The sequence below is a fragment of the Staurois parvus genome, unplaced genomic scaffold (assembly GCF_062004578.1).
Source record: "Staurois parvus isolate SC_StPar_1 unplaced genomic scaffold, SC_StPar_1.0 ptg001134l, whole genome shotgun sequence".
Lineage (NCBI taxonomy): Eukaryota > Metazoa > Chordata > Amphibia > Anura > Ranidae > Staurois > Staurois parvus.
The window spans coordinates 282291-309760 of record NW_028318930.1 but is presented as its reverse complement, the minus strand read 5'-3'; the positions used below and the strand labels follow the sequence as shown (position 1 = coordinate 309760).

Genomic DNA, 27470 nt, shown 5'->3' with positions numbered 1-27470 from the left:
CGCGACGCATCGCTAATGCGGCAGTGTGAACAACACTGTGTGCTGCCATGTGCAGAATTTTCATAGGCGTTTGAGAAGTGTTAAAACCGCTTCCCAAACACCTGTCTGACACCTGCTGACAAAGCTAGTGTGAATGTAGCCTAAGAGAAGAGAAACAAAGTTGCAAAGAAATATAAACAGAAGGAAAATTGAAAGTTTCAAACTTGTTAGAAGAACAGGACGCAGGTAAGATTCACTCCCTTTCCACTTTCTAGTCAGTAGCCAAGATCTTAATTGATTGATCAATATTCCTGGCACTGACAGAACCCTGGAAATTTACCTCCATATTTTGGGCATTCACAAATGTCAAGGAGCTTACAATCTAAGGCCAGAAACTCAGACATATACTAGGCCCAATTAACCTAACAGCATGTCTTTGGAGTGTTGGCAGAAACACACCCATGCAGAGAAAGCATGCAAACTCCAGACAGGTGCAGCCATAACTGGGATTAGAACCCATGACCCAAGTGCTGTAAGTGCTGAGTACTAACCACTAAGCCACTGTAGGAGACAGAGTTTAAGCTGCAATGTAGAATAGTTATATGATTAAAGAGAATGAAGATATATAATTATATTGGGAAATTAGAACTAGACATTCAAATTATTTGAGATATAAGTGTGAAAATATTTGACATTTGAAAATAGAATGTATGACATTCATTAGGAAATGCATTAATTGGCCGATCATTTTTGGAGAAATGGCAACAAAAAAAAAAATTATAATATAGGTGTGTCTTATATTTTAACTTATAAGTATTCTCATATGCAAACAGATAGGGACAAAGCCCGTGGTTGTGCACCACCTAGCGAACATATCCGGTATTGCATCTAGAAATGTGCCCAACATCATTTCTTATTTACAAACAGGAAAGAGTCTAGAAAGTAGACTTTCTAATCCACTTGCTGGACACCTTTCTGAAGACTGAGAGGTCTTGATTGATTGAATTGAGTCTGCCTGAATGTTCAGCGTCTGCTGGTAGACTCAATTCTTAGTAAATCAGGGCCCCTGTGCCCTTAAATGGTCGAGAACGAAAAAATGTATTAAGATATATCTGTTCTTTAGACAACACATAGTGTTATGTTTGGAAAATATTGGGTAGATGCTTATAGAAATTTCAACACATTGCTACCCACCATTATGGCACATGGAAGACTGTTTGAAATTTTGTCTCATTTTTTGCTTTTCAGCACTGCTCTGCTTGCAACTGGCAGTCATGGAACACTACATAAATGAAAATTACATAATTTTTTCACACAAATAGAGCTTAATTTTGGTGGTATTTGATCACTACTGGGTTTTTAGTTTCTATTATATAAATGAAAAAAACTGAAATTTAAAAAAAAAATATTTTCTACATATCCGATTATAAAAATAATGAAATCAAATTTCTTCAGAAGTTTAGGCCAAAATGTATTCTGCTACCTGTCTTTGGTAAATAAGTGTACATCAATTGGTTTGGCGAAAGTTATAGCGTCTACAAACTATGGTATTTACAATATACTGGAATTTTTGTAGCTATAATGACGCTATACTGGTAATGGCGGTAATCTGTGATTTATAGTGGGACTGTGATGACGGACAATCTGGCGCTAGCAGATGCTGCCTGAGACGTGCACTGACATCAACAGTGACACTAGTATAATGATCAGTGTGAATAGTGTACGCTTTCACTGTACTAATGTACTAATGGTGTGCCTAACAATGTGTAATGTGTGCTGCTTTTACTTTACTATATTGCTGTTTTTCCTCCTGCTTTGCAGGGAGAAGAAACCGCCAGATCTATGTTCCCTGTACACAGAGTCCTGTGTTTTGTAAACACAGAAGTCTGTAAATTGAAATAGCCGATTAGCTGACTTCAGCAAAAAAATCCTTGTGATTGGACACAGCATGGGTTGGCATACCCAAAAGCAGATTGTCACATATATTTGTGACCATGCCTGCACCTGCTGCCCTGCCGCTGTAAATTTACTGTGGTGGGGTGGCAAGTGGTTAAATAGTTAGTGTATGTCAAGACTAAAATGTTTTGCTGTTCTACTTTTCAGCTTCATTAAAGAGAAAACTCACTTCCTGTCCTGCTAACAATGTTTTTCACCTGACAGGAAGTAAGGGAAAAATCCATAACAGGGACAGAGACCGAATAAAAACCTCACAAGGATTCCAGCATTTCACTACACTACATAAATAAGCTGTTTTATAATCTTTGTTGCTCTTTGAAAATTACCCCCCGTATTCTGTTTGGTCAGCAGGACAGGAAATGATAGTTAAGACATGACAGACTGTCAGAGGCTCTAATCTTTTCTTACTCTAGCCAAAGCAAAGCATAAAAAAGTTTGGTTCTGGAAATTCACGTTCAGTTCCCAATAATTAAAGCGTTACTAAAGTCAATTTTTAAAAAAAATTAAAATAATAAACAAGTTATACTGACCTGCTCTTTGCAGTGGTAATGCACAGAGTAGCCCCGATCCTCCTCTTCTTGGGTTCCCCACCAGCGATCTTGGCTCCTCCTCTTTGTATGTCCCCATAGCAAGCCCCAGCAGCTGGGGCAAAATGCATCAGTGGGCATGGCTGGACAGACAGCTGAGGCCAACACTCATACCGATATTGGGCTGGTTTGAGTCTATCTTCCCTGTCCCCATAGCAAGCTGTTTGCTATGAGGGCACACAGTGGGTGCTCACTCCCAAACAAGACCATAATTCCTGTTTAACTTTCAAAAGTAATTTTTTATATATATATATTTTTTTTTTTTACTCTGCAGTATTCATTAAAATAATACCAAATTATCCTGCCATGAAGGTCCTTGTTGAGGCACTTCCTGTTATGGGGTGACAATGCTCTGTTCCTTTCTTTTAATTGCTCTTCTGTTTTGTCAGCTTGTCACATATGCTTCTACTGGAGATTCTAAGCAGCTGTTGGCAAAGATGGGTTTGATTAAATCAAAGCTGCTGGGAGGGGACAATTTCATAAGCACCAAGAACAAGAGCATTGCTTGGATTGCAAAAAAAGTGAGGCATCCTTGGACTCCCCAGGGACAATAGTAATGTGGCACACACACTGTGCGGCAGTGAACAGTGGGTGTGGCCAAATTGTTTGCAGTAGCAGGGACTTAAGAAACATAGTTTAAACAAAACCCAGACTTACTTGAACCTCTAAAATATGCTTTGATTGTGATGCCACAATCAAGCGAGTCTAAAAGGCACATATCAAACTTTGCGCAATCATTAAAAAATAAAAAATCTTCCACCCCTATCTGACCCCCCTCCAAACTTCCCCCTATTTCTTTAATGCCCTTGCGAGACACTACTCTGATTGGCTGAAACAATAACGTCATTTGCTATCAACTCTTAACTACCTGTTTCCGTCAGAAATGTATAGACATTTGTACTGTGACCTTCATTCATTTTGTATGTCCTACTGCCACTTCAATGTCCAGTAAAGTAACATTAGTAATGTCTCCTTGTTTGTGTCATTCTGGTTTATTGTTAATAAAATTGTTTGAACAAGAAAAAATAAAAAATCTGAACACTTCCGTTGCATATGTTTTTGTTCGCACTGAAAAAACAGCCTTCCTTAAAAATACACTTCATTACAATAGTCACACCTAACACAAATTTTCCCCCCATTGTTGACCTATACACTATGTATTTTTATACCTCCACTTCATAACTTTAAATGTGACCTCAAACACTGGCATTTGCTCACGTTGACCTGGTTTGGCTGATGCAACTCCCTGAAAATGACTATCCTCCCCTGAATACTCTGTCTACTACACACGCAACCTGTGAGCCTCTCTATTTCCTTTATACAAGTCCATTCCATGTCTCAAGAATTTATATGGTCCTATAGGTTGCCCAGATTGAATATGCAGCTCCCATCCCTCCCTAAGGATAAAGGGAGAACTATCTTATTATCAAGATAATGCTCACTATTAGAGGGCCATGCATCTTTCTATAGCTGTAGGCTGGCACTGCAATTGAGGTTCCAAGCTGTGGGTATCCATTGAAATGGAGGTCTCCTCAGTCCCCCTTTTGGGTCTACCATGGCTAATGTCCCAGCTGTCTTCTAATGTACAGTCACACTCAATGATTAGAAGCTCCATTCAATTTTCCAGAGCCATTTGTCGCTCCAATCGCCTCCTCCCCCATATATTGCCCATCGTAGGGAACAAGGACTTCACCCCCAGTTTCACTACTAAGAATCTTAAGAGCTTAATTCTGGCAGGCAAATCCCAACTGATGGACCTTATGCGAAAAGGCAAGATACAATCTCAAGACTAACTGATTCTCTTTGCAAACGTGCCCCTTGACTTCAGGAGCACTATGAAGCTCTGGAATTACCTACAGATGTTCGTGAAATCCATCTATCCCCCTGCTCATTGACAATGCTTTGTAAGAATGGTGAATGGTCTAGACATACACGCTTGCTCTTGTACAGTTTACTGACCTCGTCGACTAACGATTTCTACCTGCTATTTATACAATGGTAATCAGATCTTTTGATAAAATTTAGGCTGGCCATACATTATACAATTTTCTTGAGATTTTTGCTTTAGATTTAACAAAAACCATATAATATGAGGTCAAACCCAAACAACAGTTTAATTCTATCCAATTAGGCAGACCCTTGCACTACATAGTTGAAGGTAAATCTAAAGGAAATTTGACAGAAATTTGTAAGAAAATTGTATAACGTATGGCCAGTCTTAAAGCCCAACAAACTGACAAGATTTTACACCTGTCACATATATTGTTCATTTATAACAAGTGCCAGGAAATGGGATACAAGTAACTGTTCAGGTGGTAAAAGGTGCCTTACGTATTGCACAAAATAGACCTTAATATCCCAAACACATGCTGGCACTGCTCCAAGGCAGTTGGCTAATGTCCCATATTGTCTGGTGCTGCCCAAATTAGCAGTCTTTTTGGGAGGATGTGACAGCAGCAATGAAACAACTGCCATCTGTCTACTTAAGCCATTACCCCACTGCTTGTCTTCTTCATTTGATAGACCCATCCCGAAATACAAAGCATCCCTCACTAGCCACCTACTATTTGCAGTAAAGGCCTGGATTTAATCTCTGTGGAAGCAATTGCAACCACCAACTAGATTTGTTTGGTAATTCAAAATTAATTATATTCTTCCTATGGATAGCTTGCTGCCACCTTCCATAATCCCGAGGAAAAATTCAGAAAGAAATTAAGGCCCTGGAGATAAAATACAACCACTGATCACAGTCTACAGGTAATGTCTCATGTCCAGGGAGAGCAAACATGGCTCTGCATAATTCAGACCCCGAGTTGATGTTCCTGGTTTCTTACAAGAATTCCCATCCCACCCACCTACTTCCTTTTTTGCAAATATATTACAATGTTATTTGGACCCTGAAAATCATCTTGTACAAAGTTGCTGATACCTGCTGTTTCACGGGTCCCCTTACTTGATCTTTTGTATGAAAATGCCTTTTCACCAAGTGATTTTTTGCTGGATAATTTTAAGCAACCATCTCTGCAGCCTACAAAATGTAAGAGATCTTTTCTTTCATTGAATCTGAAAAAAGCCTTGTAACAGATGTTTCTTTATTCGATTTTCCTTTTTATGTTTATTATTGTCAACAGTGACACCTATGCTATAAATAGTTACATAAACAATCCTCCCCCACATCTAAATCCCCTCCCAGCATGAATCCTTTCTCCAATGTTCCCTTCAAAAACACATCATCTGTCTTTCACATTTTTCCACCCAGCACAAATCCTCCTTCCGCCAACCCCCACTCTCCCAGAACATATCTTCTCCCTCCCCAAATCCCCCCTCCCTCAATTGTTCCTCCCAGCAAAAATGATCTTATAGCATAACACCCCCAAATCCTCCCCAGGTTATTCTGTCTCTGCAGTGCAATCCTCCCATTCTATGAAACTTACAGACCTCAGATATGGCATGACTCAAAGCAGTAGGACTTCTAACCCCCTGGGCTCCTCCACCTGTTGTGCATGATAACATGCTCGGGCAGGAGAAGCTTTCCTCTGCTCTGATGTGTATTGTTAAGACAGACACTCGGTGGGAAAAGATGTAGACTGCTATAGAGTGGGCAATCATTGTGTCTAGGATCCAGGGAAACCTGCATGAGATGCAGGGCATGTGCCCTACAGGCTTGGGGCTAGCATGCCCCTGTATGTATAGTAAACAATGTGGTAGTGTGACAAGAGCAACACCACCTTGAAAAAAGAGGTTACTTAAAGATCCACGCGGAGTAATGTAAGTTCAAGAATTACAAAGAATACTTTATTTGATCAATAGATCATGGGGAGGTTAAGCAAAAGCACGGTGAACATATCAGACAAATAAAATCATATAAAAGCACTTGGCGTCCTCATTTCTGGGTGATTTTGGCACATAGGGAACCATATAAGGCAATGGGGTATCATCTAACTACATGATCCTCGGTTTCCATATAATTCAAGCTTGTATAGGTTTAGCCATATATTCTTCAGGCGTATTCTTGGTATAGGCCAGGACATGTAGAATAGCTTCCTGGTAAATGGAAACTGGAACAAAGAAATATATATGGTCTTAAATAACACGTAGATCACACCATAACTGCCCCGTCCAAAGATAGATTAGTACTATCATTACCTTCTCAGTGACTTGGCTGTCACTCCAGTATGATGAATGTAGAGACTTCCTGGGTAACCACCCAAGTGAAACAAAGTCCACAGTAACAAGTGATTCTAAAGATATATATAAAAAATTATATAGATCATACATATCAAGCAGAGTCCCTGAATAATGAAAAACAACAAAATAAATTAGAGGTATATATTACCATCAGTGAAGATCAAGAGGACTCACGTCAACTTGAAATAGGATCAGGTCCTTAATGCTTGTTCAGTAGTGCATATATAGGTGGGAAGCCAGGTAGTCTCAATACATAAATTTCAGAAAGAGTATTATATATGTAGCAGGCACTATATACCTGAATCTATATACCCAATATAGGGTTTCCAAAAAGTGCTCAAACTGAGGTAGTAAAGTGGTTCCTTGAGGATATTGCTATATCACAGCATACAGCATATGTGTGACATAGCCCCTGTATGTACTTGGCTTCGGGACTCAGGTTTGTGGGATGCTGGGATTTTGTTTAAATCCTGGAACAGTCCCACAGAATCTGGGACAGTTGGGAGGTATGCCTATGTAATAATAGCAGGCCTAGCTAGTCCAGCATGAAACACAATCAATACACACTCATGTAGCTATGTTATCCTTGTCTCAATATCATTGGGAAGTTGAAAGAAATACAGAAGCAGGACTTTTGCAAGTATTTCTGTGCATATTAGGTATGATGCTATTTAACCCAATATTTTATTAATAAACATGGGATATCTTAGTCTGATCTTTAAAGCAGAACTCTTGGTGAAAACCTTTTTATATGACCTTGTTGCTGATCTCCTACCTACACTAAATATGTCCTCCATCTTCTTGTTAACGCAGTAGTTGCTCTGAAATAGCCTGATACATTTCAAATGAAACTGTTAATCCCCAGGGTTTCATTTTTGTAAGACCAGTGGCTGCTATTCCTCCTATTTCCTCAGACACCGTTCTTGGGACATCCCATCTGTAGTTCTATTTATATATTTGTATTTCCATCCCTGCTGGTTGTAGTGGGTGGACCAGGATTCCCAGACTCCCGGTCTGTACCGACCATGGAGGAGGAGTCCTAAAAATGACAGCTCAGGAGCTCTGGATATGTCCAGCCTCCCTATCCCAGTGGCTTATCCTCTGACACACAAAGCAATCAAAGAGGGGAAATGTAATTCCAAAAATTACATCCCTGTGGTGTGCCCCTTTGTGTCTCATCTGCTGTCAGTGTGTGCAGACTCCAGTGTTTCTCTGGCTGTGTCTATCAGTGTGCAGACTCCTGTGGTACTTGCCTGGGTCCTGCAGTCTGCCTCCAGCTGCCAGAGTCCCACTGCCTGAGTCCCCTGCTCTGTTGCTGCTCAGAATCTGCAAGCGCTGACAACACTGGGGGGGGGGGGGGGGCAGTGCAGTGATGTCATCTTGATCTGGAGTGAAAGGAAATCTCACAAGCATGTGTTTGAGTATACTCAGCGGGAAGTGGGGGGTGGGCTTAGTGAGTGTGCTGGGGGGCACTAGGAGGAGATGGGGATTGTGCTGGGGCACACTGGAGGGGGGGAGGGAATTCTGCTGGGGCACACGGGGGGATATGGAGATTGTGCTGTGGGACACTGTAGAGAGGGGGGAGATGGGGATTGTGCTTGGGGACACTGGAGTGGGGCATGGGGACTGTGATGGGGGACACTGTCAGAAGGAATACAGAGATGGAACATGTGTACAGAGAAAGTACAACGATGGAACATGTGTGCAGAGGGATACAGCGATGAAACGTGTGCAAAGGGGGTACAGTGGTGGACAATACATTTCTGAGGAGGTACAGGGATGGAACGTGCGAAAAGGGGTTACAGCAATGGACCATGTGTGCAGAGGGGGTACAGTGGTGGAATGTGTGCCAAGTACAGCAATGAAACGTGTGCATACGGCGATTGAACATGTGCAAAGGGGGTAAATCGATGGAACCTGTGTGCAGAGGGGATACAAGGCCCAGGCATTGGGCATTTTAGACTGAGCAGCCAATTGCCGGGTGGGGGGGGTGTGCAAGGGCATTCGCGGGGGCAGATGGTGATGGAATATTCACGGAGCCTGTCCTTCGCACTGTAATATAAAGGGGCACTGTGATATAAAGGGGACTGCACTGTAAAGGGGCACTGTATTGATTACAGTGCCCCTTTACAGCGCAGTCCTCTTTATATCACAGTGTCCCTAGAGATCTAATCACAGTGCCCTCTATATATTCAGAGATGGCCCAATCCAGCAAAGAGACATCCCCTTAAAGCAAACACGAGATGTCTCTTTGCTGGATTGGGCTGTCTCTTTGCTGATGTCCCTTCTTGCCCCTTCAGCAAAGAGACAGCCCCTCCAGCAAAGAGACAGCTCATCCAGCAAAGAGACAGCCCCTCCAGCAAAGAGACAGCTCATCCAGAAAAGAGACAGCTCATCCAGCAAAGAGACAGCCCCTTCAGCAAAGAGACAACTCATCCAGCAAAGAGACAACTCATCCAGGAAAGAGACAGCTCCTCCAGGAAAGAGACAGCTCATCCAGCAAAGAGACAGCTCATCCAGCAAAGAGACAGTCCCATCCACCGCCGCTACCGCCCTGTCACAGTGTGCCGGCTGCCACGGGTGAAGAAGAGAGGCCGCCGTTCTCCCTTCAGTGCAGCGGCCGGCCGAGGAGGTGTCCCTGGGTCAGCAGCACTTCCTGCTTGTCTTCAGGAGCCATCACTGCCGCTCCTGCTGTCAGCTATGCTTTGGGCATAGCCACACAGCAGAGGGTGAGCAGCGACTGCAGTCGCAGCTTACCTCCTGCTGTGTAGCCCGGTCATCTTAAGCCCGGTGGCCCCAGTGTGCCTTATGGCCAGTCCAGTCCTGGGGGTACAGTGGTGGAACATGTGTTTCTGAGGGAGTACAGGGATGGAACATGTGTGGAGAGGGGGTACGAGGATGGAACATTTGTACAGAGAGAGGAACATGTGTGCAAAGAGAATACAGTGATGGGACATGTGTGCAAAGAGAATACAGTGATGGGACATGTGTGCAGAGAGAGTACAGTGATGAAACGTGCAAAGGGGGTACAGCGATGGAACATGTGTGCAGAGACAATACAGTAATGCTACATGTGTGCAGAGGGGATACAGAGGTGGAACATGTGCAAAGAGTACAGCTATGGAACATGTGTGCAGAGGGGGTACAGCAATGGAACATGTGTGCAGAGAGAATAAAGTGATGCTACATGTGTGCAGAGGGGGTACAGGGATGGAACATGTGCAAAGAGTACAGCTATGGAACATGTGTGCAGAGGGGGTACAGCAATGGAACGTGTGTGCCGAGGGGGTACAGGGATGGTACGTGTGTGCAGAGGCGGTACAAGGATGGAACATGTGTTCAGAAAGATTACAGAGATGGAAAATATGTGTGCAGCGGGGGTAGAGCAATGGAACATGTGTGCAGAGGGGGTAGACTGATGGAACATGTGTGCAGGGAGGTAAAGTGGTGGAACACGTGTGCAGCGAGGGTGCAGTGATGGTGGAACATGGACATTCTTCCCACTTACCACCAATGTAAGGGGGACATTCTTCTCACTGACATAAGAGGACATTCCTTGTACTGACCATTAATGCAAGAGGGGCTTTCTTCCCACTTACTACTGACATAAGGGGGACATTGTTCCTAATGACTCTCAATAAATAAATTTTAGAGAGACTTCCTGTTTCTGTGACCCCACTGGAGGGAGCCTTCCACTCACTTCCTGTCCCTTTTACACCACTGGAGTGAGATTTCCTGTTTCTGTGACATCACTGGAGGAAGTCCCCTCGCTTTGTGTTTCTGTTATCCCACTGGAGGGATACTTCCCTTCACTTCTGGTCCCTGTAATCCCACTGGAGGGAGACTTCCCCTCACTCCTGTTTCTGTAACCTCACTGGAGGAAGACTTTCCCTCACTTCCTTTCCCTGTGATCCCACTGGAGGGAGACTTCCCCTCGCTTCCTTTTTCTGTGACACCACTGGAGGGAGTCTTCCCCTCACTTTGTGGTTCAGTGACATCAATGTAAGGAGTCGTCCCAACAATTCCTGTCTCTGTGACCCCACTGGAGGGAGACTTCCTGTTTCTGTGGCCCCACTGGAGGGAGACTTACTGTTTCTGTGACCCCCACTGGAGGGAGACTTACTGTTTCTGTGACCCCCACTGGAGGGAGACTTCCCCTCACTTCTTGTCCCAATGACCCCCACTCGAGGGAGACTTCCCCTCACATCCTGTTCCTGTGACACCACTGGAGGAAGCCTTCCCCTCATTTCCTGTCCCTGTGACCCCACTGGAGGGAGACTTTTTGTTTCTGTGACCCCACTGGAGGGAAGCTTCCCTTCAATTCCTGACCCTCACACAGGAATAGCCATAACAACATAAATATTTAATCACATTTAACTACATAGAAGTAACAACTACATAGAATGAACTAAACATTTTGCATATGCATGCTTTACATTTATAAGATTGCCACCTAACTGTCCTGCTGTTTGGTGCTGAGCAGTGTGGCTGGAAAATGAGAGAGGGAGTGATTTATGTTGAAGTACACATTCAACATGTGCAGGCTAGTGTACCTGTGCACATTCAATGCAATTCCTAAAAAATGATGGGAACTGTGGTTTCCTTTAGAGGAGAGGATATGATGTGTTTCCTGCTGTTACACCTCCTCCTTGGCAAAGCAGATGCTGTTATCTTTTGAATAACAATGAAGACTTCCTGAAAATGTTCTTTTCAATGGTAAAGATTTTCAAAAATGTATTAACTGTTTAGTTATTTGTGTAGGGGAGGTGTGCTAATGGGTGATTTTTTTTTTTGCCTATCCCAGAGTTCTTCTTTAAAGTATAAAAAAAAATGACTATATAATAATTCCTTCTGAAATCTGTATTCTGAACACAAACATGTCAACTATTCAAGTCTAAGTAATGGCGCATAGCAGGTTGTGCCATGTTTCTAAGCAACAAAAGAACTACACACAATTCGAGCAGTACTGTATAATGTACTCCACAATTCTATAAAAAAAAAAAATGTAAATTTCTTTCATGCTAGTGCACTTTTTTCCCACATGTAATTTAAGGTTCTAAAATAAAAAGATTCTTTATATGCTTCCTGGAGGGCTATAAATCTTTGGTTTATGCAAGGGATACAAATGCTTTGCTCAGACAGGCATTATATCCTCAGGTTAAACAAATACAAGGCAAGCAACGTTTAATTCAGTTTGGTAAGCAACAACTAGGGTTTACTGAGTGTTAGTGCCTGGTCATACTGGTGCAATTTCAGGTGCGATTTGAGAATTGAAATCGTAGCTAATGAATGTGAATGTCAGTGTCTCAACATTTGCGATTTGCTGCAGTGCGATTTATAAAGTAGTTCTTGCATTACTTTTTCTGCAGTTTTGTTGCAATTTCACATACATAGAATATATTGGAAATCGCACGGCATGGTGCATTGGGGTGCCATTAAGAATTAATGGCACCCCAATGCACAACACATTTTTGCACATTTTCTGCAGCACAAACCCCACCTTATTGGACAGTTAAAGCAATACCCAGACAGTGTATTTGCTGTGCTGGTAATTATTGTTTAACTACTTGCCAACCGCAGATAGCCGAATGACGGCTGCACTGCGGCTGGCCAGTTCTGGGTGGGCGTCATATGACGTCCTCCCAGAACGCGCTCTCCTGCGCGCCCCTGGGGGCGAGCACCCGGCGATCTCCGTGATCGCTGTGTCCTACGGACACAGCTGATCATGTGATGTGGTAAAAGGCCAATCACAGCGGCCTTTTACCACGTGATCAGCCGTGTCCAATGACACGCTGATCACCGGGAAATGCAATTGCCGGTTCTTGGTTGCACTTTCCTCACGCTGTCAGATCGTGAGGAAAGTACTGCCAAGAACCGGCAGTTGTTAGAGCAGGGATCGGCACCGATCATCAGGGCACTGATGATCAGTGCCCTGATGATCGGTGCCCAGCAGTGCCACCCACGTGTGTCCATTTACACCTGCTTACATCCAATCCTATTGGATCTGCCAAAAACAGGAGGATGAGATTCCCCTTCCGTTCGGCGGATTGGATGGCAGTTCAGTGTAAATGGACTGTTTACATTCAACCGCCCAAAGAGGAGAGCGAGCTGTGTCCATGTCTTCTCTGTATAAGCGGAGAAGACACGGACCTGTCATCCACCTGCTCAGCGGGGCTCAGCGGATAGATCCCTTGCTGAGCAAGCACCCCTTGTGAAAGGGGCCCAACTTGTAACTTGCATGTACCAGTATGTACCCTGAATAACTTTCTGGTCTGTGCATCAGACCCACGTGGATGTGCACTCTGGGATACACATGGAGGTCCATGCAGCCAGCAACCTGTCACTGATTTCAGCAGGCTGCCTTCACACATCTGTACATTATGGGCGGCTGAAGACCAGACCTGTATGCCTATGTAAATGAGCCCTTAAGAGAAACAAGAAGTTATACACTTTGGGATGTCATAACAACATAATGCAACATAATAGCAACAAACAATAGCTAACAGGCCCCGCAAAAACAGGAACTAAGAGCTGCCTGCAACGCAAAGACCTGCCTGGAGGACTTTATGCTTGAACTTGGCATCAACTGAAGCCAAAACATCCACATGGTAGAACTTAGAGAACATGTGAAGTGAAGACCAGGTGGCAGTCTTACAAATCTGAAAAACAGTTGCCTGATGCCTAAAAGTCCACAAGGAGCCTACAGACCTAGTAGTGTGAGCTTTAAAAGAAAAGGGGAGAATCCCATCTGAGACAATAAGCCTGAATGACGGTCTGTCTGAGCCACCTACATATGGTGGAAGAAGCCGGGCCCCTTTCTAGGGCCAATCTGGAATAACAAACAGATAATGAGTCTTTGTGAAAGAAGCAGTGGCTGAGGGATAGGCAGCCTATACATTGATCATTTTTTATTTTTTGTTCAACCAGCTCAGGTTAGCTCTGAACACATACAGACATCTGGACAGCCTAGTCTGCTTTACAGAGAATGTCCAGCGAAGCCTAATAAGCAGATCGGTCTTGGGAAATAATGGGATTTGTAATCCACTGCACTCTGCTCATGAGGATTCCCAGTTGTAACCAACACATTATAGGTTTTGTAATGACAGGTAAAGACATATTTTTGGTATGTTTGCTAAAAGTCCCCTGGAGCCCCACAATCTACCTCCTTGAGAACCCTTTTTACCATTTTTGACTAGTTCAGCCCCATGGGAGAGCACAGCACTGTCACAGAGGGGTATCAAAAAGAAAAGCCTGTTGAGACATAGAATGTATAATTATCAAGCGTATTATGTACAATAAACATACGTACAGTTAGGATATAAATTCCCCTACCCAGTGTTAGCCTTCACCATAGTCCCCATCAGCTTCAATGCAAATGCTCAATAATTTTTTCTAGGTCTGCAGGTCCATAAAACCTGTGCCGCAGATGTTATCCTTCATTGATTCAAACAGGTAGAAGTTGGATGGTGCCAAACTTGGACTGTGGGGTGGATGAGGGACCACTGACTAGCACATATAGAGGAAAAACATCCATCTGTCTCTGCCAAACATTTGATGACATGGGTGGAAGGAAAGAAACATCACTTGATTCCCCCATCAACACAGTCAGTGTTGATGCGGGAATGCCTTCCGCAGCGCTATTGTGTTTTGCCAGCGTGGAAGAGGCGTGCGGCGCCTTCTCTGTGGGTAGAACACAATGGTTACTGATAGTGGCTATAGCCGCTGGCTGTAATCAAATGTCAAAAAATCCAACAGGCTAGTTGTACCTAAGTCGATTGATGGATCAATTTGGGTTCAATCAGTCTGCCCATACTTGAATCAAATCTTGGCCAGTCCCTGCTGAGCCGACCAGATTTTGATCTACAGTGGGGCAAAAAAGTATTTAGTCAGCCACCAATTGTGCAAGTTCTCCCACTTAAAAAGATGAGAGAGGCCTGTAATTGGCATCATACGTAGACCTCAACTATGAGAGACAAAATGAGAAAACAAATCCAGACAATCACATTGGCTGATTTGGAAATAATTTATTTGCAAATTATGGTGGAAAATAAGTATCTGGTCACCTACAAACAAGCAAGATTTCTGGCTCTCACAGACCTGTACCTTCTTCTTTAAGAGGCTCCTCTGTCCTGCACTCATTACCTGTATCAATGGCACCTGTTTGAACTTGTTATCAGTATAAAAGACACCTGTCCACATTCTCAAACAGTTACACTCCAAACTCCACTATGGTGAAGACCAGAGAGCTGTCGAAGGACACCAGAAACAAAATTGTAGACCTGCACCAGGCTGGGAAGACTGAATCTGCAATAGGCAAGCAGCTTGGTGTGAACAAATCAACTGTGGGAGCAATAATTAGAAAATGGAAGACATACAAGACCACTGATAATCTCCCTCGATCTGGGGCTCTACACAAGATCTCACCCCGTGGGGTCAAAATGATCAAAAGAACGGTGAGCAAAAATCCCAGGACCACACGGGGGGACCTAGTGAATGACTTGCAGAGAGCTGGGACCAACGTAACAAAGGCTACCATCAGTAACACACTACGCTGCCAGGGACTCAGATCCTGCAGTGCCAGATGTGTCCCCCTGCTTAAGCCAGTACATGTCCGGGCCCGTCTGACGTTTGCTAGAGAGCATTTGTATGATCCAGAAGAGGATTGTGAGAATGTCATATGGTCAGATGTCAGATGAAACCAAAATAGAACTGTTTGGTAGAAACACAACTCGTCCTGTTTGGAGGAGAGAGAATGCTGAGTTGCATCCAAAGAACACCATACCTACTGTGAAGCATGGGGGTGGCAACATCATGCTTTGGGGCTGCTTCTCCGCAAAGGGACCAGGACGACTGATCCATGTACAGGACAGAATGAATGGGGCCATGTATCGTGAGATTGTGAGTGCAAACCTCCTTCCATCAGCAAGGGCATTGAAGATGAAACGTGGCTGGGTCTTCCAACATGACAATGATCCCAAACATACCGCCCGGGCAACGAAGGAGTGGCTTCATAAGAAGCATTTCAAGGTCCTGGAGTGGCCTAGCCAGTCTCCAGATCTCAACCCCATAGAAAACCTTTGGAGGGAGTTGAAAGTCCGTGTTGCCCAGCGACAGCCCCAAAACATCACTGCTCTAGAGGAGATCTGCATGGAGGAGTGGGCCAACATACCAGCAACAGTGTGTGCCAACCTTGTGAAGACTTACAGGAAACGTTTGACCTCTATCATTGCCAACAAAGGATATATAAGAAAGTATTGAGATGAACTTTTGATATTGACCAAATACTTATTTTCCACCATAATTTGCAAATAAATTCTTTCCAAATCCGCCAATGTGATTGTCTGGATTTTTTTTCTCATTTTGTCTCTCATAGTTGAGGTCTACCTATGATGCCAATTACAGGCCTCTCTCATCTTTTTAAGTGGGAGAACTAGCACAATTGGTGACTGACTAAATACTTTTTTGCCCCACTGTATATTGTACATTCACATCAGTCCCTAACCCTCAAGAAGCGTACAATCTAAAGTCCCTAACTCACATTCATACATACACATACTAGGGACAATTTAGACAGGAGCCAATTTACCTACCAGCATGTCTTTGGAGTGTGGGAGGAAACCCATGCAGTCACAGGGAAAATGTGCAAACTCCAGGCAGGTGGTTCCGGGGTTGGGATTCGAACTAGCAACCCTAGTACTGCCAGGCAGAAGTGCTAACCATTTAGCCACTGTGCTGCCCCGGTTCAATATTGAGTTGGCCCAGCCTTTGCAGCTATAACAGCCTCAACTCTTCTGGGAAGGCTGTTCACAAGGTTTAGGAGTATGTCTATGGGAAATGTTTGATTATTCTTCCAGAAGTGCATTGTGAGGTCAGGCACCGATATCGGACGAGAAGACCTGGCTTGCAGTCTCCACTCCAATTCATCCCAAAGATGTACTATTGGATTAAGGTCAGAACTCTGTGCAGGCCAGTCAAGTTCCTGCACCCCAAACTTGCTCATCCATGTCTTTATGGACCTTGCTTTGTGCACTGGTACGCAGACATGTTGGAACAGGAAGGGGCCATCCCCAAACTGTTCCTACAAAGTTGGGAGCATGAAATAGTCAAAAAATGTCTTGGTATGCTAGCAACTTAACCACTTCCTGTCCGTACACTTTTACCCCCTTCCTGTCCAGGGCAATATTCAGCTTTCAGCGCTATCACACTTTGAATGACAATTGCGCGGTCATGCAACACTGTAACCATATGAATTTTTGACCATTTTTTTGAGACAGATAAAGCTTTATTTTGGTGGTATTTATTCACCGCTGGGATTTTTATTTTTTTTTGCTATGTAAATGAAAAAGTCCAAATATTTTGAAAAAAGGGTTTTTACTTATAAAATTTTGCAAATAAATAATCTTTCATCATAAATCTTGGCCAAAATGTATTCCGTTATCTTTTTAGTAAAAAACAAATAAGCCAAATTAGTTTGTAACCAAAAATTATAATTTTTAAACTTTTTTTTACATTTTTATTTTATTTTTTTATATTATTATTTATTTATTAATTTATTTTTAACATACTTCACCCTAGCCATGGTGACACTGTACTACTTGTGGGGGGTGATGAAGATTTTTTTTTTTTTACACTGATTGCTTTTACACTCATCTAGGATGTAAAAGCAATCATTTCTCTTTCTCTCTGTCTGCATTCTTGCAGCCTTTGAGAACTACTGAGTGAGCTGTGATTGGTCACAGCTTGTCACATGGTACAAGGCTGTTGTGAATAGCCTTGTACCATGTGACCTCTGTGATCATTCACAGATTTCACACGTAGTAAGCAATGATGTCACAAGTGACATCTTGCTTACTACTTTGCATGTGATCACTGATTGGCCAATCAGTGATCACATGATCGTCCGACGATCGGTGTTCCACTGTGTCTGGAGGACACAGCGGACACCGGGTCGCGGTGCTGCGTTTATGAACGGCAACCCGCCCCTGGAGTGCCACTGTCCTGCCGTTTATAAACAGCAGGCGGACGGCAAGTGGTTAAGAGTCCCCTTCATTGGAACTAAGAGGCCAAGCCCAACCCCTGAAAACCAACCCTACACCAAAATCCCCCCTCCACCAAACTTTACACTCGGCACAATGCAGTCAGGCAAGTACCGTTCTCCTGGCAACCGCCAAACCCAGACACGTCCATCAGATTACATAATACAAAAAGTGCAGCACCAAAAAACAAATAATGAAAACTCCACCCAAAAAAGTCCATGCTCAGATAAATGTCCACAATGATCCACCAAAGAAATCCATGCTCAAATGAATATCCACAGTAATGAATAGGTTTCTAACTATCAAAGGAGAGAAGAAAGAATCCACTTTTGCAATGAGGCTGAAGAGAGAGAGTGACACTCCAAGATTATAGAGGCAACCACAAGTGAGTAATAGCCCTTAGAGGAGCTGTTGGGCTTTCAACCTAATAAAAAGGCAAGCACGCTTTAGGGATCAACCCCAAACAAGCCCGCGACAGATGACGAAACTCCAATCCTGCGGTTCCACCTAGAGCTCCACACTCCACCAGTTTAGGGGATGCAAAATAAAAAGGCTAATAGTGCAGTATGTTCTATATAGAAGTTTATTTAAAAATATATTGCACTTACAGTGTAGTAACAGCAAAGAATAATCAAAAATCATCACAGGGCTGCAGCAATTCCAATTTGAAGTCCCAAAAGTTGCAGCCAACGGCCGCTCAGCGTGCTGACATCAACTCAAGTTCCACCCAAAGCATTTCGTCATATGTTTGTCATCGTCAGGGGCATGGTCTAATGGAAGCCACCACGCACTTTCTATACAAACTGAGCAGAGGGAAAATGTACTCTTTACCTGTGGTTAACCGAAGTGACCAACACTGACCAAATCAGCATCACTCCCATCTTGTGGTGAAACAAAATAATGCACCCAAAAACAAAAAAGATGATATAACTAGTATATATAAAAAAGAAAAAAAAATGCTTTTATTATAAAATGTGTAATCGGCCCATATATGAAATAGACCTACCAATCAATCTATTTCTCATAAAAGATATGACAACATAAGAATAGCTGGAAAATATTTTTAAATAATAAATAGAAAAGAGAAAACTTAAAACTCAAATTTAAAATAATGGTGTAAAGAGGAGAGTCCTCCCTCACTCCTAGACATAAATAGTGTGTCATTATGACCTCATATACGTCCATTGGATTGCCAGACAGAGAAGTGTGATTGGTCACTCCAGAGAACATGTCTCCACTGCTCGAGAGTCCAGTGGCGGCGTGCTTTACACCACTGCATCCAACGCTTTGCACTGCACTTGGTGATGCAAGGCTTGGATGCAGCTGCTCGGCCATAGAAACCCACTCACTGAAGCTCTCTACGCACTGTTTTTGTGCTAATCTGAAGGCCACATGAAGTTTGGAGGTCTTTAGCTATTGACTGTGCCGACAGTTGGCAACTTCTGCTCACTGTGTGCTTCAGCATGCACTGACCCCGCTCTGTCATTTTACGTGGCCTACTACTTGGTGGCTGAGTTGCTGTTGTTCCCAGTTGCTTCCACTTTGTTATAATACCACTAACAGTTGACCATGGAATATTTAGTAGCGAGGAAATTTCAAGGATGGACTTATTGCACAGAAGGCAACTTATCATGGTACCATGCTTGAATGCACTGAGCTCCTGAGAGCGACCCATTCTTTCACAAAAGTTTGTAGAAGCAGGCTGCATGCCTAGGTGTTTGATTTCATACCCCTGAGGCCATGGAGGTGATAGGAACACTTGAATCCAATGATTTGGAGGGGTGTCCCAATACTTTTGGCAATATAGTGTATATGACAAATATGAGTTCACCTGAACAGCAGATGTGAAATGACAGGAATTATTTTTTGATAACCCCCATATTTCCTTAAACCAGACAATCTTGTGCCTAAAATCTCAACCCACTAAAGATCTAGATAGAAAACAACATGTGAATGTCAAACAGCAGGCTTTGTACATGAGGGTCAGCACATGAGCCAGCTGAATGAAAGCCCCATTCTGTGTCAATTGTAAAATCCATTTCTTAGCTGAATTTGAAGGAAATTACATTATCAGTTTAACATGGAATAACCTCCTAAAATGTTTTGAACTCCCAAACCCAACATTTTCTAAAAGAGGATATCCTAGGGAAAAGACTATGCCTGCTCTTTGGTTGCAATTTTAGTACACTTTAGTACAAATATGGAATTTTGGCAAAAAAAGGGCCAAAATGCACATTTGTGCCTATGGTCTTATTCATATGGGTGTACAGGTCCATACACCATGAATCAGACATTTGTTTATGTGAAAAATGTACATTCACGTCCACTTACCTAAATCATAGAGAATCAGTTACCATCTACTTTAAGCACAAATCTAGGGATGTGGAAAAGGAAAAAATGACATTTGCACCTGAAATCTCACTGCAGATTTACCTTGAAAATTCAAGGAGAATTCTAGAAAACCTGTTGTCTTGATTACTTATGACACAGTATGTGTCAAGCCATATGTATGCTATATAAAAGTCACTGTCTTGTCTATGTCAAAACTTCTTTTAAGCTGAAAATTTCAATTAAATAACATAACTTCAAAATTTTCCAAAAGCAGACATCCCAGAGAATAAACAAAATCATGTCACTGCAATCATTGTGCTTTCTTGCTAGTCACCATGTACAGTATGCACAAATGTGCAAATGTAAAATAAAAATAAAGACCAAAATACACATTTGATCTTACAATCTCCTCACAGATCTACCTTGAAAATTTACAAGAGATTGTTGAGAAGTGATAGTGATATGTGCTTATGTACCACATACAATATGCGGGGGTCAACCCTGCATGTGCTTTCTGAGAACTTGCTGTCAGTGTTGAAACATGTTTTTCTTTTTCAACTGCAAATTTTAAAGCTGATTCCATGGAAGTATGTTTAATTAAACCGAAACCTCCCTCTCCTCCTATAACAACCCCCAGGTTTTTTTTGTTACTTTGCCCAGGTATGTTGTTTTTCTGTACTTTTATCCTCTTTTACATCAACATAACCTCGTAGCTGCAGAAGCCAGGAGGAGAAATCCATAGGTCCCCCTATGTCAGCAGCAGCTACTGTTTTGGGTGTGTGTGGGGGGGTGATAGGGGAACAGAGCACTCCCCTCTCATCACTAGGATCCACACTCTCACAGCATCACTGTAAAAGTATTAAAACATAGGAGCTAAACACCTCAGCAGAGCATGCCATGGTGAATTGCCAGGGTCTTGAGATGGGGCTAACTGCAACATTAAAGGTCCAGTCACACTAGGAACTGCATGTGAATCATACAAGAACATTGCATGGTTCCTGTGCGATTCACATGCAGTTATATGCAGTGCGATTTCAGCTCCATTAATTTTGAATGAGCTGAAATCGCACCACACTGCACCAAAAGAAGGGCATGCACTACTTTTTAAAACACACTGCTATTGGATAGCATGGTACTTTTGTACCATGCAATCTGGTGCAGGCAAATGCAGTGCATTTGCGACCTGCATTTGGGGGTGTCGTTGATTTTGCACTGACATCCTCAGCAAATCGCAAGGGCAGTGTAGTCTATTCTAGTGTGAACGGGCCCTTAAACCTGTTCTGATCTGTTTTCATAGGCAGCACAGTGGCTAAATAATTAGCACTTCCGCCTGGCAGTACTAGGGTTATTGATTCGTATCGAACCACGGCACCACCTGCCTGGAGTTTGCATGTTCTCCCTGTGCCTGCATGGGTTTCCTCCGGGTACTCCGGTTTGCTCCCACACTCCAAAGACATGCTGATAGGTTAATTGGTTCCTGTCTAAATTAGCCCTAGTATGGATATGCATGAATGTAAGTTAAGGACAGGAGCGGACTGACCATTTGGTCATTCGGGCACTGCCCAGGGTCAGTAGGGGCCCCATGAAAGGCTCCACACATTTCACACAGTAACAGTATCTTTACGTCTGTCTGAATAATGTGTCCATCTGAAACCAGGACACAGTGTTTAGACAGGAATGTGGATCAGAGCCAGGAGTCTGAGATGGGAGAAGATAAGGAGCCCAGATTGTCAGTGACGGTGAGGAGGCGGCAGCAGAAGCCCCTGATCCAGGAAGTAGCTCATATTAGGTGAATAGACACTGACGCCTTCCCTCTCTCTCTCACACTCTCTTCCCTCCCACTCACACCCTCTCTACTCCCTCCCTCTCTCTCACACCCACCCTCTCTCTCTCACTCACCTTGTCTCTTACTCTCTCACTCCCTCCCTCCCTCTCTCTCACCTCCCCCCACCTTCTCTCCCCTAGCTACATCTCTCTCCTACTTTTCCATCTCTCTCTCCTTCCCTTCTTTTGTCTCTATTTCATTACCCCCTCTTCCCCTTTTAGTTTCTAGCAGGAGCTTCTGTCATATTTCAGTAAAAAATGCACTGTCCAATTTTCCATGGTCTGTCAGGAAACAAAAAGGGATGTGAGGGGTTGGCTCCCCTGTCAGGAAAGAGGCTGAGTGGGAGCTGAACAGCCACACAAGGCAATTAACTTCTCAGTCATCAGGCATCTTTACTGTACAATGTAACTAGCAGCCGTTGCGTACAGCTCCTGAAAACCACATCCATTTTTGTGAAGACCGCAATTCTATCTGTGCTGTCAGGGCCCAAATTATGTTCTTGCACACAGGCCCACTGCTTTCATAAATTGCCCCTGGTTGCATCATAAAGATGACTGCTATGCCACAGACTTCTTGAAACCTGGAAGTGCCCAGCAGCATCCACAGAAACAAGCCAGGAACTACCTTGCATGCTATGCTGTGGTAGATATTTAAATACCCCCCTATGCAGCCGAGCTACAATATGTACATGGGGCATTGTGTGGGTGTGGCTTGAGTGTGGGTGGGGACACAGGGGAGCCCCATTATCTCCTATTGCCCGGGGGCCCCATGAGTTCTCAGTCCGCCCCTGGTTAAAGACCTTAGATTGTACGCCCCTTGAGGGTTAGGGTTAGGTATTTTATTCTGTCTTTTCATGTGACAACAGTGTAAATTTGCTGTCCCTCTCAAAATAACTTAACACACAGCCATTAATGTCTAAACAGCTGGCAACAAAAGTGAGTACACCCCTAAGTGAAAATGTCCAAATTGGGCCCAATTAGCCATTTTCCCTCCCCGGTGTCATGTGATTTGTTAGTGTTACAAGGTCTCAGGTGTAAATGGGGAGCAGGTGTGTTAAATTTGGTGTTATCGCTCTCACTCTCTCATACTGGTCACTGGAAGTTCAACATGGCACCTCATGGCAAAGAACTCTCTGAGGATCTGAAAAAAAGAATTGTTGCTCTACATAAAGATGGCCTAGGCTATAAGAAGATTGCCAAGACCCTGAAACTAAGCTGCAGCACGGTGGCCAAGACCATACAGCGGTTTAATAGGACATGTTCTACTCAGAACAGACCTCGCCATGGTCGGCCAAAGAAGTTGAGTGCACATGCTCAGCTTCATATCCAGTGATGGTCTTTGAGAAATAGATGTGAGTGCTGCCAGCATTTCTGCAGAGGTTGAAGGGGTGGGGGGTCAGCCTGTCAATGCTCAGACCATACGCCGCACACTGCATCAAACTGGTCTACATGGCTGTCGTCCCAGAAGGAAGCCTCTTCTAAAGATGATGCACAAGAAAGCCCGTTTTCTGAAGGCAAGCAAACTAAGGACATGGATTACTGGAACCATGTCCTCTGGACTGAGAACAGGATAAACTTATTTGGTTCAGATGGTGTCAAGCGTGTGTAACGGCAACCAGGTGAGTAGTACAAAGACAAGTGTGTCTTACCTAAAGTCAAGCATGGTGGTGGGAGTGTCATGGTTTGGGGCTGCATAAGTGCTGCCGGCACTGGGGAGCTACAATTCATTGAGGGAACCATGAATGCCAACATGTACTGTGACATACTGAAGCAGAGCATGATCCTCTCCCTTCAGAGACTGGGTCGCAGGGCAGTATTCCAACATGATAATGACCCCAAACACACCTCCAAGACAACCACTGCCTTGCTAAAGAAGCTAAGGGCAAAGGTGATGGACTGGCCAAGCATGTCTCCAGACCTAAACCCTATTGAGCATCTGTGGGGCATCCTTAAACGGAAGGTGGAGGAGTGCAAGGTCTCTAACATCCACCAGCTCTGTGATGTCATGGAGGAGTGCAAGAGGACTCCAGTGGCAACCTGTGAAGCTCTGGTGCACTCCATGCCCAAGAGGGTTAAGGCAGTGCTGGAAAATAATGGTAGCCACACAAAATATTGACACTTTGGGCCCAATTTGGATATTTTCAATTAGGGGTGTACTCACTTTTGTTGCCAGCGGTTTAGACATTAATGGCTGTGTGTTGAGTTATTTTGAGGGGACAGCAAATTTACACTGTTATACAAGCTGTACACTCACTACTTTACATTGTAGCAAAGTGTCATTTCTTCAGTGTTGTCACATGAAAAGATATAATAAAATATTTACAAAAACGTGAGGGGAGTACTCACTTCTGTGAGATACTGTATGTGGAGCGCTGCGTAAATTGACGGTGCTATATAAGTACCTGTAATAAATAATAATAATATTTGTGAGAAGCACAATGGTGAATTCCTAGTCCATTGCAATCTGGCCATCCCACCAGCCATACACAAGGTTGTATCAAAACGTTTTGAGACTAGCTTTGTAACACGCCAGCAGATGGCAAAACAAGGTTGCATGCAAAGTCACAGGGAGCACTGACCTTCATAAGTCAGTGTGCCAAAAGATATTGTCCTGTGTACATCAGGATTTGTGCAGCTGGTGCTATTTTGACCAGGTGTGTTACCACGTCTGCTATTTCACCATGGACAGCAAGTTAGAACAAAGAGAAAATGTGAAATTCTGTGTGAAACTGGGCTAATCTGCCACAGAGACATTTGACCTGACTTGGCAAATTTATGGCGATCCAGTAATGAGTGGTTCGAGGTGTTTTGAGTGGCACACGCGCTTCGAGAACAGAAGAACATCACTGGAAGACAACGAAAGATCAGGAAGACCTTCAATGGGCTCAACCCCCAAAAATGAAGATGAAGATCCAGCTCAAAGGTTGCCGTTTTGACAACATTGCAGAGATCCAGCAATTTGCCTGGTTTCACGCAGAATTTCACTTTTGCTCTTTGTTCTAACTATAGCAGATGTGGTAACGAACGTGGTCAGAATAGCACCAGTTGCACAGTTGTACTTAGGACAATAAGATGTACATAGGACGATCTATTTTGGCACTTATGAAGGTCGGTGCTCCCTGTGACTGTGCATGCAGCTTTGTGCTGCCATCTGTTGGCATGTTACAAAATTAGTTTTGAAACTATTCATGGCATAGATTCAACAAGGTGTTGGAAACATTCCTCAGGGATTTTGGTCCATATTGACATGATAGCACCACGCAGTCGCTGTAAGTTTGTCAGCCGCACATCCATGAGGCGAATCTCGTTCCACCACATCCCAAAGGTGCTCTAGTGGAATGAGATTTGGTGACTGTGGAGGCCATTGGAGCACAGTGAACTCATTGTCATGTTCAAGAAACCAGTTTGAGATGATCTGAGCTTTGTGACATGGTGCATCATCCTGCTGGAAGCAGCCATCGGAAGATGGGTGCACTGTAGTCATAAAGGGATGGAAATGGTCAGCAACAATACTTAGGTAGGCCATGGTGTTTAAATGATGCTCAATTGGTACTAAGCGGCCCAAAGTGTGCGAAGAAAATATCCCCTACACTATTATACCACCACCACCAGCCTGCACTATTAATACAAGGCAGGATGGATCTATGCTTTCATGTTGTTTACACCACATTTTGACCCTACCATCTGAATGTCGCAGCTAAAATCTCATCAGACCAGGCAATGTTTTTCAGATTTTCTATTGTCCAATTTTGGTGAGCCTGTGCGAATTTTAGCCTCCGTTTCCTGTTCTTAGCTGACAGGAATGGCACCCAGTGTGGTCTTCTGCTGTTGTAGCCCATCTGCTTCAAGGTTCGACGTGTTGTGTGTTCAGAGATTATATTCTGCATACCTTAGTTGTAACAAGGGGTTATTTGAGTTACTGTTGCCTTTCTACCACCTCAAACCAGTCTGCCCATTTTCCTCTGACCTCAACAAGGCATCTTCGTTTACACAACTACCGTTTAATGGATATTTTCTCTTTCTGAACCATTCTCTGTAATCGCTAGAGATGGTTGTGTGTGAAAATCCCAGTAGATCTGCAGGTTTTTGAAATATTTAGAGCAGCCTGTCTGGCACCAACAACCATGCCACATTCAAAATCATTTAAATCCCCTTTCTTCCCCATTCTGATGGTCGTTTGAACTTCATCAAGTCATCTTCACCACGTCTACATGCCTAAATGCATTGAGTTGCTGCCATGCAATTGGCTGATTAGCAATTTGTGTTACCAAGCAATTGAACAGGTGTACCTAATAACGTGGCCATTCTTTCTGATCTTCTGTCAAGATTTGAAGCATCATCTTTGTGGAAATCTTTCTCATTCTCAAATCCTCTGTAAGATTCTGCTGCATTGCTTCCCTGTTCATGTTAAATTCTTCTGCCATCATTCGCACACTCAATCTTTGATTTCTGCGTACCAGGGTTTTGCATTCTGTCCACAATTGGATCTGTCCCTTGCGTTTTTGGCTGCCCACTTTTTGCGTCATTGTGGACATCTTCCAGCCCCTCCTTACACAGCCTCTGCCATTGAAAAACACTTGATTTCTTCATGGAATGTTCACCATAGGCCTGTTGCAACAGAGTTCCACTCGCATGTTTGCCAATTTTTACACAAATTTTGATGTTAATCCACTGCTCTGGATTCCTGTCACTCATTTTCCACCAACAGTGCAATGCACACACTTACTTTTTCTTCTACCAATCCAAAAAGTCTCAGTCAATTGGTCTGCCTCCGAGGTGACTGCAAGTCATGAGATATCAGAACACGCTCAAGTGTGAATGGCTTTGTGAACCACCGCGATAGTGCTACGTTGTGGGCATATCGGAAATATATATATATATATATATATATATATATATATATACATACACACACACAGAGTTAGGTCATATATATTTGGACACAGGCACAATTTTAGTTTTTTTTTTGGTATTTACCAAAACATATTCAAGCTATAGTTATATATATTGGATATGGGCTGAAGCTGTTTCATGGCCAGGTGTTGGCTGCTCCTTCGTTATTTCTTCATCAATTAAGCAGGTAAAAGGTCTGGAGTTGATTCTAAATGTGGTATTTGCATTTGGAATCTATTGCTGTGAACCTACATCATGCATTCAAAGAAGCTGTCCATGCAAGTGAAACAGGCCATTGCAAGGCTTCAAAAATGAAACACATCCATCAGAGAGATAGCAGCAACATTAGAAGTGGCCAAATCAAGTTTGGTACATTCTGAGGAAAGAACGCACTGGTGAGCTCAGTAACTTAAAAAGGCATGGATGTCCACGGTAAAGAAAAAAACATTCACAGCATCCAGACAAGGACACTCTCCAGGATGTGGGCATATCATTGTTAAAGTCTACAATCAAGAGAAGACTTCACGAGAGCAAATACAGAGGGTTCACCACAAGGTGCAAACCATGCAAAAGCCTGAAGAATAGAAAAGCCAGATTAGACTTTGCCAAAAAACATCTAAAAAGCCAGACCAATTCTGGAAAAGCATTCTTTGGACGGATGAAAGCAAGATTAATC

The 27470-nt window shown here is 43.3% G+C and overlaps 1 long non-coding RNA gene across 1 annotated transcript; it reads right to left on the bottom strand.

The window, feature by feature from the left end:
- Nucleotides 1–6295: 6295 nt before the first annotated feature.
- On the bottom strand, nt 6296–6786 carry LOC149439295 (uncharacterized). The gene is made up of 2 exons (XR_016307836.1): nt 6669–6786; nt 6296–6580 (listed from the first exon to the last, which is right to left on the bottom strand). It is a non-coding gene; the product is annotated as an uncharacterized LOC149439295 (long non-coding RNA).
- Nucleotides 6787–27470: the final 20684 nt, after the last annotated feature.